We start from the raw sequence: 14,108 nt of genomic DNA, 5'->3' as shown, positions 1-14,108 counted from the left end.
AGAAGGCAGGAAATAATCAAACTCAGAGCTGAAATCAACCAAGTAGAAACAAAAAGAACCATAGAAAGAATCAACAGAACCAAAAGTTGGTTCTTTGAGAAAATCAACAAGATAGATAAACCCTTAGCCAGACTAACGAGAGGACACAGAAAGTGTGCCCAAATAAACAAAATCAGAAATGAAAAGGGAGACATAACTACAGATTCAGAGGAAATTCAAAAAATCATCAGATCTTACTATAAAAGCCTATATTCAAAAAAACATGAAAATCTTCAGGAAATGGACAATTTCCTAGACAGATACCAGGTACCGAAGTTAAATCAGGAACAGATAAACCAGTTAAACAACCCCAAAACTCCTAAGGAAATAGAAGCAGTCATTAAAGGTCTCCCAACCAAAAAGAGCCCAGGACCAGACGGGTTTAGTGCAGAATTCTATCAGACCTTCATAGAAGACCTCATACCAATATTATCCAAACTATTCCACAAAATTGAAACAGATGGAGCACTACCGAACTCCTTCTATGAAGCCACAATTACTCTTATACCTAAACCACAGAAAGACCCAACAAAGAAAGAGAACTTCAGACCAATTTCCCTTTTGAACATTGACGCAAAAATACTCAAGAAAATTCTGGCAAACCGAATCCAAGAGCACATCAAAACAATCATCCACCATGATCAAGTAGGCTTCATCCCAGGCATGCAGGGATGGTTTAATATATGGAAAACCATCAACGTGATCCATTATATAAACAAACTGAAAGAACAAAACCACATGATCATTTCATTAGATGCTGAGAAAGCATTTGACAAAATTCAACACCCCTTCATGATAAAAGTCCTGGAAAGAATAGGAATACAAGGCCCATACCTAAACATAGTAAAAGCCATATACAGCAAACCAGTGGCTAACATTAAACTGAATGGAGAGAAACTTGAAGCAATCCCACTAAAATCAGGGACTAGACAAGGCTGCCCACTCTCTCCCTACTTATTCAATATAGTTCTTGAAGTTCTAGCCACAGCAATCAGACAACAAAAGGAGGTCAAAGGGGATACAGATCGGAAAAGAAGAAGTCAAAATATCACTATTTGCAGATGATATGATAGTATATTTAAGTGATCCCAAAAGTTCCACCAGAGAACTACTAAAGCTGATAAACAACTTCAGCAAAGTGGCTGGGTATAAAATTAACTCAAATAAATCAGTAGCCTTCCTCTACACAAAAGAGAAACAAGCCGAGAAAGAAATTAGGGAAACGACACCCTTCATAATAGACCCAAATAATATAAAGTACCTCGGTGTGACTTTAACCAAGCAAGTGAAAGATTTGTACAACAAGAACTTCAAGACTCTGAAGAATGAAATTGAAGAAGACCTCAGAAGATAGAAAGATCTCCCATGCTCATGGATTGGCAGGATTAATATAGTAAAAATGGCCATTTTACCAAAAGCGACCTACAGATTCAATGCAATCCCCATCAAAATACCAATCCAATTCTTCATTTAGTTAGAAAGAATAATTTGCAAATTTATCTGGAATAACAAAAAAAACCAGGATAGCTAAAACTATCCTCAACAATAAAAAAGGACTTCAGGGGGAATCACTATCCCTGAACTCAAGCAGTATTACAGAGCAATAGTGTAAAAACCGCATGGTATTGGTACAGAGACAGACAGATAGACCAATGGAACAGAATTGAAGACCCAGAAATGAACCCACACACCTATGGTCACTTGATTTTTGACAAAGGAGCCAAAACCATCCAATGGAAAAAAAAGATAGCATTTTCAGCAAATGGTGCTGGTTCAACTGGAGGTCAACATGTAGAAGAATGCAGATCGATCCATGCTTATCACCCTGTACAAAGCTTAAGTCCAAGTGGATCAAGGACCTCCACATCAAACCAGATACAGTCAAACTAATAGAAGAAATGTGGGGAAGGATCTCAAACAAATGGGCACTGGAGAAAATTTCCTGAACAAAACACCAATGGCTTATGCTCTAAGATCAAGAATCTACCAAATGGGATCTCATAAAACTGCAAAGCTTCTGTAAAAGCAAAGGACACTGGTTAGGACAAAATAGCAACCAACAGATTGGGAAAAAGATCTTTTCCAATCCTACAACAGATAGAGGCCTTATATCCAAAATATACAAAGAACTCAAGAAGAAAAGGGACATGAGGGACAAATAACCCTATTAAATAATGGGGTTCAGAGCTAAACAAAAGAATTCCATGCTGAGGAATGCCGAATGGCTGAGAAACACCCTAAAGAAATGTTCAACATCTTTTTAGTCATCAGGGAAATGCAAATCAAAACAACCCTGAGATTTCACCTCACACCAGTGAGAATGGCTAAGATCAAAAACTCAGGTGACAGCAGATGCTAGCAGGATGTGGAGAAAGAGGAACACTCCTCCATTGTTGGTGCAGGGTTGCAGACTGGTACAACCATTCTGGGAAATCAGTCTGGAGGTTTCTCAGAAAATTGGACATTGAACTGCCTGAGGATCCAGCTATACCTCTCTTGGGCATATACCCAAAAGATGCCCCAACATATAAAAAAGACACGTGCTCCACTATGTTCATCGCAGCCTTATTTATAATAGCCAGAAGCTGGAAAGAACCCAGATGCCCTTCAACAGAGGAATGGATACAGAAAATGTGGTACATCTACACAATGGAATATTACTCAGCTATCAAAAACAACGAGTTTATGAAATTAAGTAGGCAAATGGTTGGAACTGGAAAAATATCATCCTGGTGAGCTAACCCCAATCACAGAAAGACATACATGGTATGCACTCATTGATAAGTGGCTATTAGCCCAAATGCTTGAATTACCCTAGATGCCTAGAACAAATGAAACTCAAGACGGATGATCAAAATGGGAATGCTTCACTCCTTCTTTAAAAGGGGAACAAGAATACCCTTGGCAGGGAAGAGAGAGGCAAAGATCAAAACAGACTGAAGGAACACTCATTCAGAGCCTGCCCCACATGTGGCCCATACATATACAGCCACCCAATTAGACAAGATGGATGAAGCAAAGAAGTGCAGACCGACAGGAGCCGGATGTAGATCGATCCTGAGAGACACAGCCAGAATACAGCAAATACAGATGCGAATGCCAGCAGCAAACCACTGAACTGAGAACGGGACCCCCGTTGAAGGAATCAGAGAAAGAACTGGAAGAGCTTGAAGGGGCTCGAGACCCCATATGTACAACAATGCCAAGCAACCAGAGCTTCCAGGGACTAAGCCACTACCTAAAGACTATACATGGACTGACCCTGGACTCTGACCTCATAGGTAACAATGAATATCCTAGTAAGAGCACCAGTGGAAGGGGAAGCCCTGGGGCCTGGTAAGACTGAACCCCCAGTGAACTAGACTGAATGGGGAGGGTTGCAATGGGGAGGGTGGGGAGGAACACCCCATAAGGAAGCGAGGAGGGAGGGGATGTTTGCCCGAAACTGGGGAAAGGGAATAACACTGAAATGTATATAAAAATATTCAAGTTAATAAAAAAAAAAAAAACTGTCTCACAGTGGTCTCTGAAGTAAATATTGCTTCTGAAATATATGTGCAAAAATAATTTTATTGTTTTTAGAGAAGAAGGTTATAATCTAATTGAAACTTGAGGGGTTTTTGTCAAGGATTATGTTGATTAACAAGTGTTCTTGCATTTTTTGGACAGCTTGTGAGAAAGCAGTGATTGTAGTTAACTTTTAATGAGTGTTACATAGTTGATAATTGCTCTGATTCATGATATTAATGTATTCTCTTTCCTTCGCCCACAGCAAAACAAGCTTAATTTGATTTATATCCTTAGGAAGAAGAAAAAAACCTAAGATTATTCACATGGCATGATTCAGATTTTGGCCCCTTTCTCTTTCCCTTCTCTTTTTCTCCTCTTCCTCTTCCTCCTTGTCCCCCTCTTCTTCTCCCACCCTGCCCACTCCCTGTATTCCTCCCCACCCACCATGTTATTGTCATCAAGAACTGAGTCCAGTTAGTTCTTTAAAATGTGGGGGACAGGAGAAAGAAATTTTATTTCTAAGTGAAATATTCAGCTTCTGTGTGAAATCACTGCAAAAAGACAGGCGGCTCCTTCTATTACATGAAAAGCTTAGAGCACAGTCCAGTCCTCATAAAGACATGCTCCCAGTGTCCTACATAAATTTTCATGTAGTTTGTGTACATGTTTGTCAAGGCATTTCATGTTGCCCAGCCATGGAGGCACATACCGAATTATGATCCTGGAAATTTTATGTAAACTATATATCAAATTAATGTGCTCTGAAAGTACTTTGCTATACTTTCAGAAGTATAGCATCACTAGATGCTTGTCATCACTAATAAAGTAGTTTTAAATGTTATTTTTAAGTGATAGTATAACTGCTGTGTGTGACTCAAACACCATGCCAACCCTTTTCAGTTCAGGTGCAAAGTACTTTCAGAGCACATTAATTTGATGTATAGTTTATATAAAATTTTTTTATACTTTGCTAAATAAGAAATGGACTTTTGATGTTTTGTAGCCAGGATCGCACTCCGTGGCTCAGAGCGAGTGTGTATTCCTCTTGCTTCTGCTTCCCAAGGCAGGGAACTATGGACATGCCTTGTCATACTTGACATTCTCCAAAGATTTTTGATTGTTACAAAATATAATTGATGAAGTCACTTAATTTGCTTGAATGGACAGTATGACATGGAAGCTTGAGGCTATTCTTGCCTCCCTTGGAAGAGAACTATTGGGGGTAGCTACTCAGGCTTGGTAATGTGGTAAGCATTACTTAAGGAGAGATTGATTTTTTTTTTTTTTTGGTCCCAGCATTTTCTTCTTTATGCCAATTCTCCAGGTGATGAAAAACAGAAAGGAAGTGACTCCCCCCATGTTCCTATAGGCAATACCATCCCAGGGCCAGTATTGGATCCTGGGCTCTTTGTGTTCACCTTGACCTATAGTTGGGGTTTCTAGAAATGAAAGAGTCACATTGTTTGGTATTTTGGGTTTCTGGCAGAGAGAGAACTCTCTGCTGTTTCTCCAAAAACAACCTTTTAGTTCAGAATTGAAGCAGATATGTACCTCTGACCCAAGGTCCCACCAAAAGCAGTGAGTCCTGGAGCTTTCCCACATCACCACCATCCCTCCATTTTGCTGTCTTAGCGCCCATTACGTTAAAGACAGGTTGGATTGGTTGCTTGCTCTTTGCTCTTCAGGAGAGCCTAGGATCTGCATATTTTTAAAGTATACTTGTACTTCAGTGATGTCTGCCTGCTGTCTTTTTTTAATTATCCATCAACTCTGTTACATGTTGACTGAAAACTATTAGCTTTTGCTCCTGGAGGCTTTATGGGATGGTTGAACTGCTTCATAGAGCTTTCAGATGGAACCAGAGCTTGGAGTACTCAGAAGTAGAATTTCTTCTTTTTTTAATCTTTTTCTTTTTAGTTTTTTTTTATCGTATTTTTAAAATTTTCATTTTAAATGTTAACCCTTACCCACTTTCCACTCCAGAAACCTGCTATCCCACACCCTCCCCCAGCTTCTATGAGGGTCTTTCCTCATCCACCCACCCACTTTCTCCCACCTTCCAACCCTGACACTCCCCTACACTGGGGCACCCGAGCCTTGGCAGTTCCAAGGGCTTCTCCTCCCATTTATGTATATCTTAATGAAAGACAATCTAACAGAGAACATATACTGAGGTTCTTCACCTAACTACTTGGGCTTCCCTTAGGGTAAATGTCATGGGCTTTTATGTGGTGGCCTTGTGGAGGAAAACAAAACAAGACAAAGCAGAAGAGTAGACCATGGGTCTACTCTGGGTCTGTACTCTTTTGCCCTTTGATTAGAGGCTGTTTGGAGGTGCTCTGCACTGTGCCCAGGACAGTGCTCTACCCTGAACAGGACTATAATGTTCCTCCAATTTTTTGACTCATGTATCTTTTCCTGGCTAGTGACAGTTCTGATGTCTGGGCCAACAAGAATGAAAGTTCTATTTTGTTATTGTTGTTGTTTTATTTTGTTTTGTTTTAATTTTGAGGCAGGGTTTCACCTAGGATGGCCTTGAACTAACTCCTTATCCTCTTGCCACAACCCTACACAACCTTGCATGTTCCTTTGTGTGCGGGAAGGCGGGCTTTTTCTCATCATGTTTGGGCTGCTATGGGAATTTCTGAATATCTTTTCTGACTGGTTCCATCTGGTCATAGCTCCCTTCTGCACTGACTTTAAGGATACTCCAGAAAATGTAATGGAAAAAAGCCCCAACAGATTCTGAAATGCTCTATAGAAATGATGGCTTGGTCAGATGTTTGTCATCACTAATAAAGTAGTTTTAAATATTATTTTTAAGTGAGAGTATAACTGCTGTGTGTGACTCAAACACCGTGTCAACCCTTTTCAGTTCAGGTGCAAAGCTGAAGGGCTGGAGAAACCGGAATTGAAACACTAGCCATTCTACAGACTTTTAACAGATGTTATAGGTTTCTTCAGAGGCCAGAGTTTTGGTTCTTTGATTTTTATTAGTGTCTGCTTTCACACTGTGTGTTAATTTCCATTGGAAGCTAAGTAATTATAGACTTGATGTTCTCTGTGTACCATGGAAAGGTAACTGTCTCTAAGCCAATAAAGCTTTACTCAGAAAATATCAGTGGCTAGATTAATATATCCCTGTTGAAATATGAACAGGTTTTAATAAGTAGTTGAGAAATATGTGTATGTACTTAAAATATAAAGACTTAGTATAATTTGGAGATGTACTTCCAAGTAGTTTTTAAATTTCATTTCTGAAATCTGAATCTTTATATGAAAATTTGGATTGGTGTTTATTCAGTAAAAAAAACTTACAGGGAATTTTTTATATATTTATAAAGTCAATGATCAACTTCCGTATTAGCTTTTTAAATAATATTTCCATGTGTGTATCTTTTCTGTGTCTTCATCTGTGAGTTGGAGAATTCGCTATTTGCCTTGTATTTTAAAAATAGAAGGTATGTCCTACATTGTAACATAACTAGTTATCCATCAAGGTTTAATCAACAGTAAAAGCCTCTGTCAAAGCAGTTGCTGACTTTGCTCAAGGTTAAAGGAAGTATGCTGAAAAGAGATAACTGTAGTTTGACTGCTTGCCTGAGCCATTCAGATTGTGTGTGTGTTGGGGGGAGGTTTGCACTTATTATTCCATTTCTTCCTATCTCCCAAATACCTGAGAGTAATTAATTCCTTGCATGTAATGCCACTCTCATCATGGTAGTTAAACATCATACTGAAGAGGAGACTTAGAAGCAGTTTACTTGATTGGGATTTCCCCAGAGATTATTTGGTGATTTTTAAGGTTTTTTGTCTTCAGCTATTAAACAAGTTGACATCAAAAGACTATTCAGATGTTGGGGTGGGGTGGGGCCATTGTAGAATTGGTGATTCTATGTGAATGACTCAGGTTAGAGTGCAAATTGCAGTACATGCAAAAGTGAAAGCCTGTTACACGGCTCGGCTCTCATGTCCCTGACCACTTCCTGAAGAACCTGCCACATGGGCCCGAAAAAGAGATTTAAAACTGGGTTCCTCCCATGGTAAAGACATGAGGCAGAAGACCTGTATGTAGAAAACCTTTTCTCCACTGTTGTGTGAACTTGATTGTTTAGTGGCCTTAGTTGTAAAATTTACAGCATATGGTTCTGAAACATTACATATTAGAAAGGGCCAGAGCTTAGCTGACACTTAAAATATAATCTCAGAGCTTTCTTGTTTACCTGATTGAATGCTTTGAAACCCATTAAAACATGCTTTCTGGTCCTTAATGTATGAGCTAGAAAAGAAAAAAAAAAAGGGAGCTTGTCAGATCAACTACAACCTCCAGTCTAATAAAACTGAGTCACATCCAAATGGGCTGTGCCCACTACCCTCCCATTCTGGGAGAAATATGGCCAGGAGGCGATGTGAGTCATCACCTGGTTTTGTTTGACATTATGCTTCCTTCCATAAATTCGGAATATTAAGCAGCACAATTATCTCTGGGCTTGCCTTGGAGAAAAAAAAAAAAACTACAGCTTTGCCTGAGTAAAATTAGGCATCTGGTTTGGAAAAGAAGAAGTTGAGCCCGTGTTTTGACTATAGATGATGGGGGAGGGGGAGAAGAAATGGACAGATCCAAACAAAGAATATTTGTAAGTACTATTTTCAAAGAATGAAGAAATTGTAAGGGTGTTTGTGATTGAATTTTTTTCTGAGACATAAGCGGTATTTAAGAAAAATTGGGGGTGTTAAAATAAATTGGCAGCTACTTCATGAAGTGGGTTGTTTACTTAACAAGAGTATTCTTGATATGGACAAATGAAAATGGAAGGGGGCATGATTTGTAGTTAGCATAAAGATTTATCCCAAGTATGGTTAAATTTGCTTAATTTTTACAATTGTTTTAAAAAGAAATGTGTTTGACTTAGGAATCTTCCCTTGGGACCCTTTGTGCGAAGGGAAGAGAGGCTTATGCACCTCACCCATTTCCCTATGGTGGCTCTGCAAGCCTCTGTGGAGCTGTGCAGAATGAAGCTTAGAATGTGAAATTGTACGAGAGACTGTCAGAAGCGGGATGAGCAGTTTCATTTATAGCTCAACTGAGCTTTTAAACTCAGCCTCTGCTTTGGGATTATTTTTTAATACATGCCAGACATTCTTCTGATTCCCATCCTGGCTGGGTCTCAGCTCCTTCTCTGTCTGGGTGAGGTTAGGGTGTTACTTGTTTTAAAGCTCGAGTTGTCACAGCCAGGGCATTTTCTGTTTCGGCTTATGAACCCCACCTTTTCCTGAATGAGTGTCCTTTGTATAACCCCAGTAATTCAAAAATTTTACAGGCATAGGGACTTCCCTGTCATGTGACTTAGGTACTAGGTGCTGGTTGCCATTGGTCAGCAGCTAATTGTCAGGTCCCTATAAGAAGTCCCGGGTTAGACGACTGTCCACTTTCCACTCTCCCGCTGGCTGCTGCTCATCAGGAGCAGGATGGGGGTGGAGACTGTCCAGTGATTCCTCATGTGATAGATGACCAAGTGACTGCAGCCATGGGGTCTGCACACCAGCAAGACACTGAGATTGCTTGTAGCTGATTTGATCAAACTCTGGCTTCCTGAACTGGTAACTGTCACTTTAATGCAGCTTACTGATTAAACTGAGAAAAATGTAGCTGAAAATGTGTGCCAAGAACTTGTATGGACTTATTCCCTGTCCCCCTTTTTCCTTTTGTCTGATTCATTTTGTCACAGGAATGAAATGCAGATAACTCGTTAGAAAACTTTTGTGGAAAGAAGTGACTTATGCGAGCAGAACAAAGGCGTTTTATAATCAGATTTACCAAGCTGAGAAGAGGGAGTTTCAGCAAACGGAAGCTCCCGGCATTCTGTTACCAGGAAACACTGCATTTTCCAGAATTGGTAAGTGAAAAGTGGCATTGTCCCTAATAGATATCATATGGTGTGTGGGAGAATTGCAAAATTATTCACAAACCCCTAAAAAGTGTGTAGAACAGAGAATATATAAACAAAGGTAGGAATTTTACAAGCAGGTAACCCCATAGTAAAGCATAAAGGCTGAGAAGGAACCAGGTAATTAACAAAATGAGCTGGGTGTTACTAGTTCAGCCAAACATATGTAATAGAACTAGATCTTACTTTTTGGACGTGATTTCCTTTTCAGTGGGGCAAAGCATGAAATCAAAATGGGCTGTTTGCTTGAGTTACTTACATTAACTTTCCATGGATAGAGATTTGCATTCAGTCTGACTAGCAAGTTGAAATTTGAAGAGATACTTTCAGAATTAGTCGGCTCCTTTGTTTCCCATTGTGTCTTATTTTATCTAGATCTTTACAAAATGAAAGTTGAAGCAGTATACCCAAAACATCTGATTGTGAACGGCAGATTTTGTTTGTCATAGAATTTGTTTTGCATTCATGTCATGATTTTAAGACTGTTCTATTTGATTACGTTAGTAAAGCAAAAGGGTGCTGATTTCCATACAGTACATAACATTTTCAAGATGGTGATGAGCAACTAACTCTTAATGGTGTGATACCCATGTTCCTGCCTTCCTTCTTTTCTCAGAAATGTAAAATTCAGTTTTCCGGTTTTGAATCTGAGCTGTTCCTATTCCAGAAAAAGACAGTAAAGCTGTGAATATCTGTGTTCCAAAGGACACCGAGATAGCAGTTTTATATTAGTGTGAATGTTTGACTTCGTGACTTTGCTGAAATAAGATTGCATAAAGATTGAGTCCAACAAGCAGATTAGGATAATAGGTGGCTGCTTGATTTTTGTCTGTTTCTTATTGGTCAGTAGAAGTAATGATGTGATATATACTTACGTAAATTTAGATGGAAATATTTTTAGTGTCAGTACTTACATATAGGTATTGTGGGCAATCTTCATTTCTGAGTATAAATGTCCAATTTTGACATGAACAGAACTGGGCTTTGAATTATAAAGAATGTAATATTATTTATTTTGTGTTAAGTACCTCCAACTAAATTTAAAGTTGAATGTACATTCTTGACTTCTGGCTCCCATTCTGTTCCTTTTGAAATCATAAAATTCTCAACTTAACAAAAGAAAGCCATAACAGGGTAGCAGAACTGTGGGTTTCTGTTAGTTGAGTGGGCTGCAGATGGGAAGAAGAAGGTGAGTGTGTTGGAATCTATAAATTATGTCCCACCCACATACTTTAAAGGTTTGGAGATCATTTTTCTTAGGCTAATATCTCCAAGACTTCAGTTTCATTAAAACACAATCATGGTTGTGAGATGCAAATCCAGCCATAAATCAGTACATTGGCATTGCAAATTTATATGGATGTCACATGTCATTTGGCTTAATTAAGGCGTGCCCTCCTGACATACATGAACTTCTAGATTTGAGGAGACAGAAAAATGGTGAAAAAGCATGATAGTATTTCTAGTTAATTTATATCCTACTGCTAGTATATATTCAACGACTAATACTTATTTTTACTTCCGTATTTCATGTAAATACTTGGGTAGAAAACCATGGTAATTTAATATTGAGCTAAATACATGCAGGATAGGAAAAAGAGTATATAAAAGCTTTAGATTTTCTTCAGACGTTTAGAATCCATTGTCTTAAGTGATAAAAATGGGATATAATAAAAATTGGAATGGTAAATGTTAGAAAGTATGTCCCAAAAGCTTCATCTTTAAAATTTAATTTGTCATTCTTTGTTCTGAGTTTATTATTTTTAAATGTATATCTAAAAGCATTGTTCTGAATTCTCTCCCAGATTTCCTGAAGATACTGGTATTTTAGCATATTTGATCTTTGAGGTTTTGCAAAACAACAATGTTAAAGGACGCCATTTAAGAGATATACCTCAATCATTTCTACCCAATAGTATTTGATAAGTATACTGTATACTTTCAAATCTGTGTGTGTGTCTGTGTGTGTCTGTGTGTGAGTGTGTCTGTGTGAGTGTGTGTGCGTGTGTGTGTGCGTGTGTGTGTGTCTGTGTGTGTGTGTGTGTGTGTGTGTGTGTGTGTGTGTGTGTAGTGTGTGTGCGTGTGTGTGTGTGTGTGTGTGTGTGTGTGTGTGTGTGTGTGTGTGTGTGTGTGTGTGTGTGTGTGTGCGTGTGTGTGTGTCTGTGTGTGTGTGTGTGTGTGTGTGTGTGTGTGTGTGTGAGCTTACTTTAAAGGGGGGCCTTAAATCAACAACAGCTATTTGTTAGAACCCAAATAAGCCTTGAAATATTTTTTCTCTGACAACTGAGTAGTTGGTTTGAAATATAGCTTTAAGGTCTCAGTTCATAAATGTCATTCAGACCTCCTGCTATAGTCTTAATGAGTAGAAGTATAACAAGAAGGGGGAAAATCATGAGTCATTATAATGATCTCCATTCCTTTTGGGTCTTCTCGACTTGCCTTTGTATACAGGATCACCATGGAAGTGGGAAGCATAGGCCTTGAAGGAAGCCATACTATAATACAAAATCAGTATGTAAAAAATTGGGAGAGATAAGTACCAACATACGGAGTAATGAGTAAAAGTCAACCTCCATGAGGTTGTGCTCACCCTTTATCCAGTGTTGACCAGCCATGAGAAGAACATCTTGAACCAATTATTGTAAGTTCTTGAAGAGCTGCAAATATTTCCTTCAAATGCAATGTGGAGAGAATTCCTTTGGTAGCAGCAGGATGGCTTACCAGTTTGGTATAGTATTTATTCCTCTCCCTCTAAGGATGACTGCGGAGGCTTCGGTGTTCTTATGAGACACATGCTTTCCAACCAACTGTTCATTTGGCATTTCCTAGCTTTTGTCTTTTTTTTCCTATGGAATAAATAGGAGCATTTTATCAAGCAGTCATAAGTATTTTATCTTTTAACATTCTTTAAAAAGAGACTTTAAGAGGTGTTTATTGAATGAATTGGCAGGATGAGAATCTCGGAAACACTGTTTCAGAGCAAGACTGTTTAGACTAATATGTCCCATAGATTTAATTATGCACTATTGCATTTTCCATGCCTGAAGGTATTTTCTATTCCACAATGGTTTTAGCAATTTATTTTGTTACTCATACCTCAAGAACTAGTGAAGAAAAATTTTAGTTGAAGGTTATCCCTTACTTAATAAAGAGAAACCTACCAATTCTTCTAAAGTCCAAAAGGTTCTGACAAATAAAGAAAAAGTTCATATCACAAACTGATGGCAAGTCCTAACCTGAGCTTACATGAGGCCACTTGTAGTCTTTATTTAGCTCACTAAGTCTGTATGCTTTATCAGAGAAATATTCACATACTTGATTCTGGAATAGAGTACCAGACCTCTCCTGGAGTTACATATGTATGTATGTATATGTATGTATGTATGTATGTATGTATGTATATATGTATGCATGTATGTATGTTAAATAATCAGTCTCCTTATAAACATTTGTAGTAATATGAGCATCAGAGTGCCAGATAAGACTTTTTGACTTTTGAATTACTGTTTATTAAACTCATGCTATACGTTAGATATTTTTCTAAATATATCCCCGGCATCTAGTTCTGTGCTGACCAGTTTCTAATGGTTACCCAGGAGATAGATTTTAATGTAAAACGCTTTACATGTATTAACTGAAAGGCCAGTATGATTGTTACTCCATTTTACTGTAGAGAGAATAGTGCACAGAGAAGTGAAGCCAATTTCCCAAAATGATATAGGAAGGAAATAATAGAGCCAGGATTTGCAAGCAGTGAAACTTGGCTGAGTCAGAGGGGTGTGTCACCTGTTTCCTGCATTCCTGCTTGCCCTGTGCCTATGTCCTGTGAAGGTGATGGTGATATTACCACTGTGGTCATTAACAGGGTCCTCTCTCCCCTGTGTGAAATGTTTGTTCACAGGTCTGTGGTGGGGTGGACTACAGGAGTTTCATGAATCCAAGCTCCTTCTCAGTGAGTCTACTTTTTTAATTGGGACAAATTAAGACAAAAGAAATAAAATTTTTTTAACTCCAAAGGAATTTTTGCATATAATTACAAAAAGTCTTTTCATATCTATTTTCTGAAACTTTTTACCCAGAAAGCTGTCTAGGTCGTTAAGGGAGAAAGGGACACTTTAGAGGGAATGACACTTTAGCTTAAGAGTCATGCTGGGCAAAGTAAGTAAGTGCCTTTGGGCAAACTGGGCAGCCCCAGGAAATTGAACTGCATGATTGAATCTAGAAAAGGAGACTTCTAAAAGTGTTTCTCAAACAAACAAACAAACATGTACAAAGTGGCTCTCTTGTTCCTATATGTTTCTAGTCATTAAAAATAAACTCTTTCTAAACCTCCCCATTTTATGTTACTGTGACTTCTTCCCTGTTTAGGGTTTCAGCAATTACTTCCTGTTGGCATGTTGTACAGTTTATGTCCTTGCTTGCCATTTTAGTCAACTGCTTCTGGTATTGTTGGCACTGAACACACTTAAAGATTTCTGGATCTATATTTTGATGTCTGTCTTCAACTTGATTTCCTTATGTCCATTTCAAAATGCTATAGACAAGAAAAAAAAATGTTGGTGACTATTTTTTTTTACTGTTGTGTACTGGTTTTTATAGTAATAGTTCTGA

The 14,108-nt window shown here is 38.4% G+C and overlaps 1 long non-coding RNA gene across 2 annotated transcripts in view; it reads left to right on the top strand.

Moving 5' to 3' along the window:
• LOC116888273 overlaps positions 1-12,842 on the top strand; it is a 74,232-nt gene extending 61,390 nt beyond the window's left edge. For both annotated transcript variants that reach the window (XR_004386297.1, XR_004386298.1), the window contains exons 4-5: positions 9,279-9,446; positions 11,949-12,842. This is a non-coding gene — a long non-coding RNA (uncharacterized LOC116888273). The remainder of the gene's footprint in view (positions 1-9,278; positions 9,447-11,948) is intronic.
• The last annotated feature ends 1,266 nt before the right edge of the window (positions 12,843-14,108 follow it).

The sequence above is a fragment of the Rattus rattus genome, chromosome X, assembly GCF_011064425.1.
Source record: "Rattus rattus isolate New Zealand chromosome X, Rrattus_CSIRO_v1, whole genome shotgun sequence".
NCBI classification, from domain to species: domain Eukaryota; kingdom Metazoa; phylum Chordata; class Mammalia; order Rodentia; family Muridae; genus Rattus; species Rattus rattus.
The sequence above is the reverse complement of the archived record's forward strand: the minus strand, read 5'-3'. Positions and strand labels throughout refer to the sequence as shown.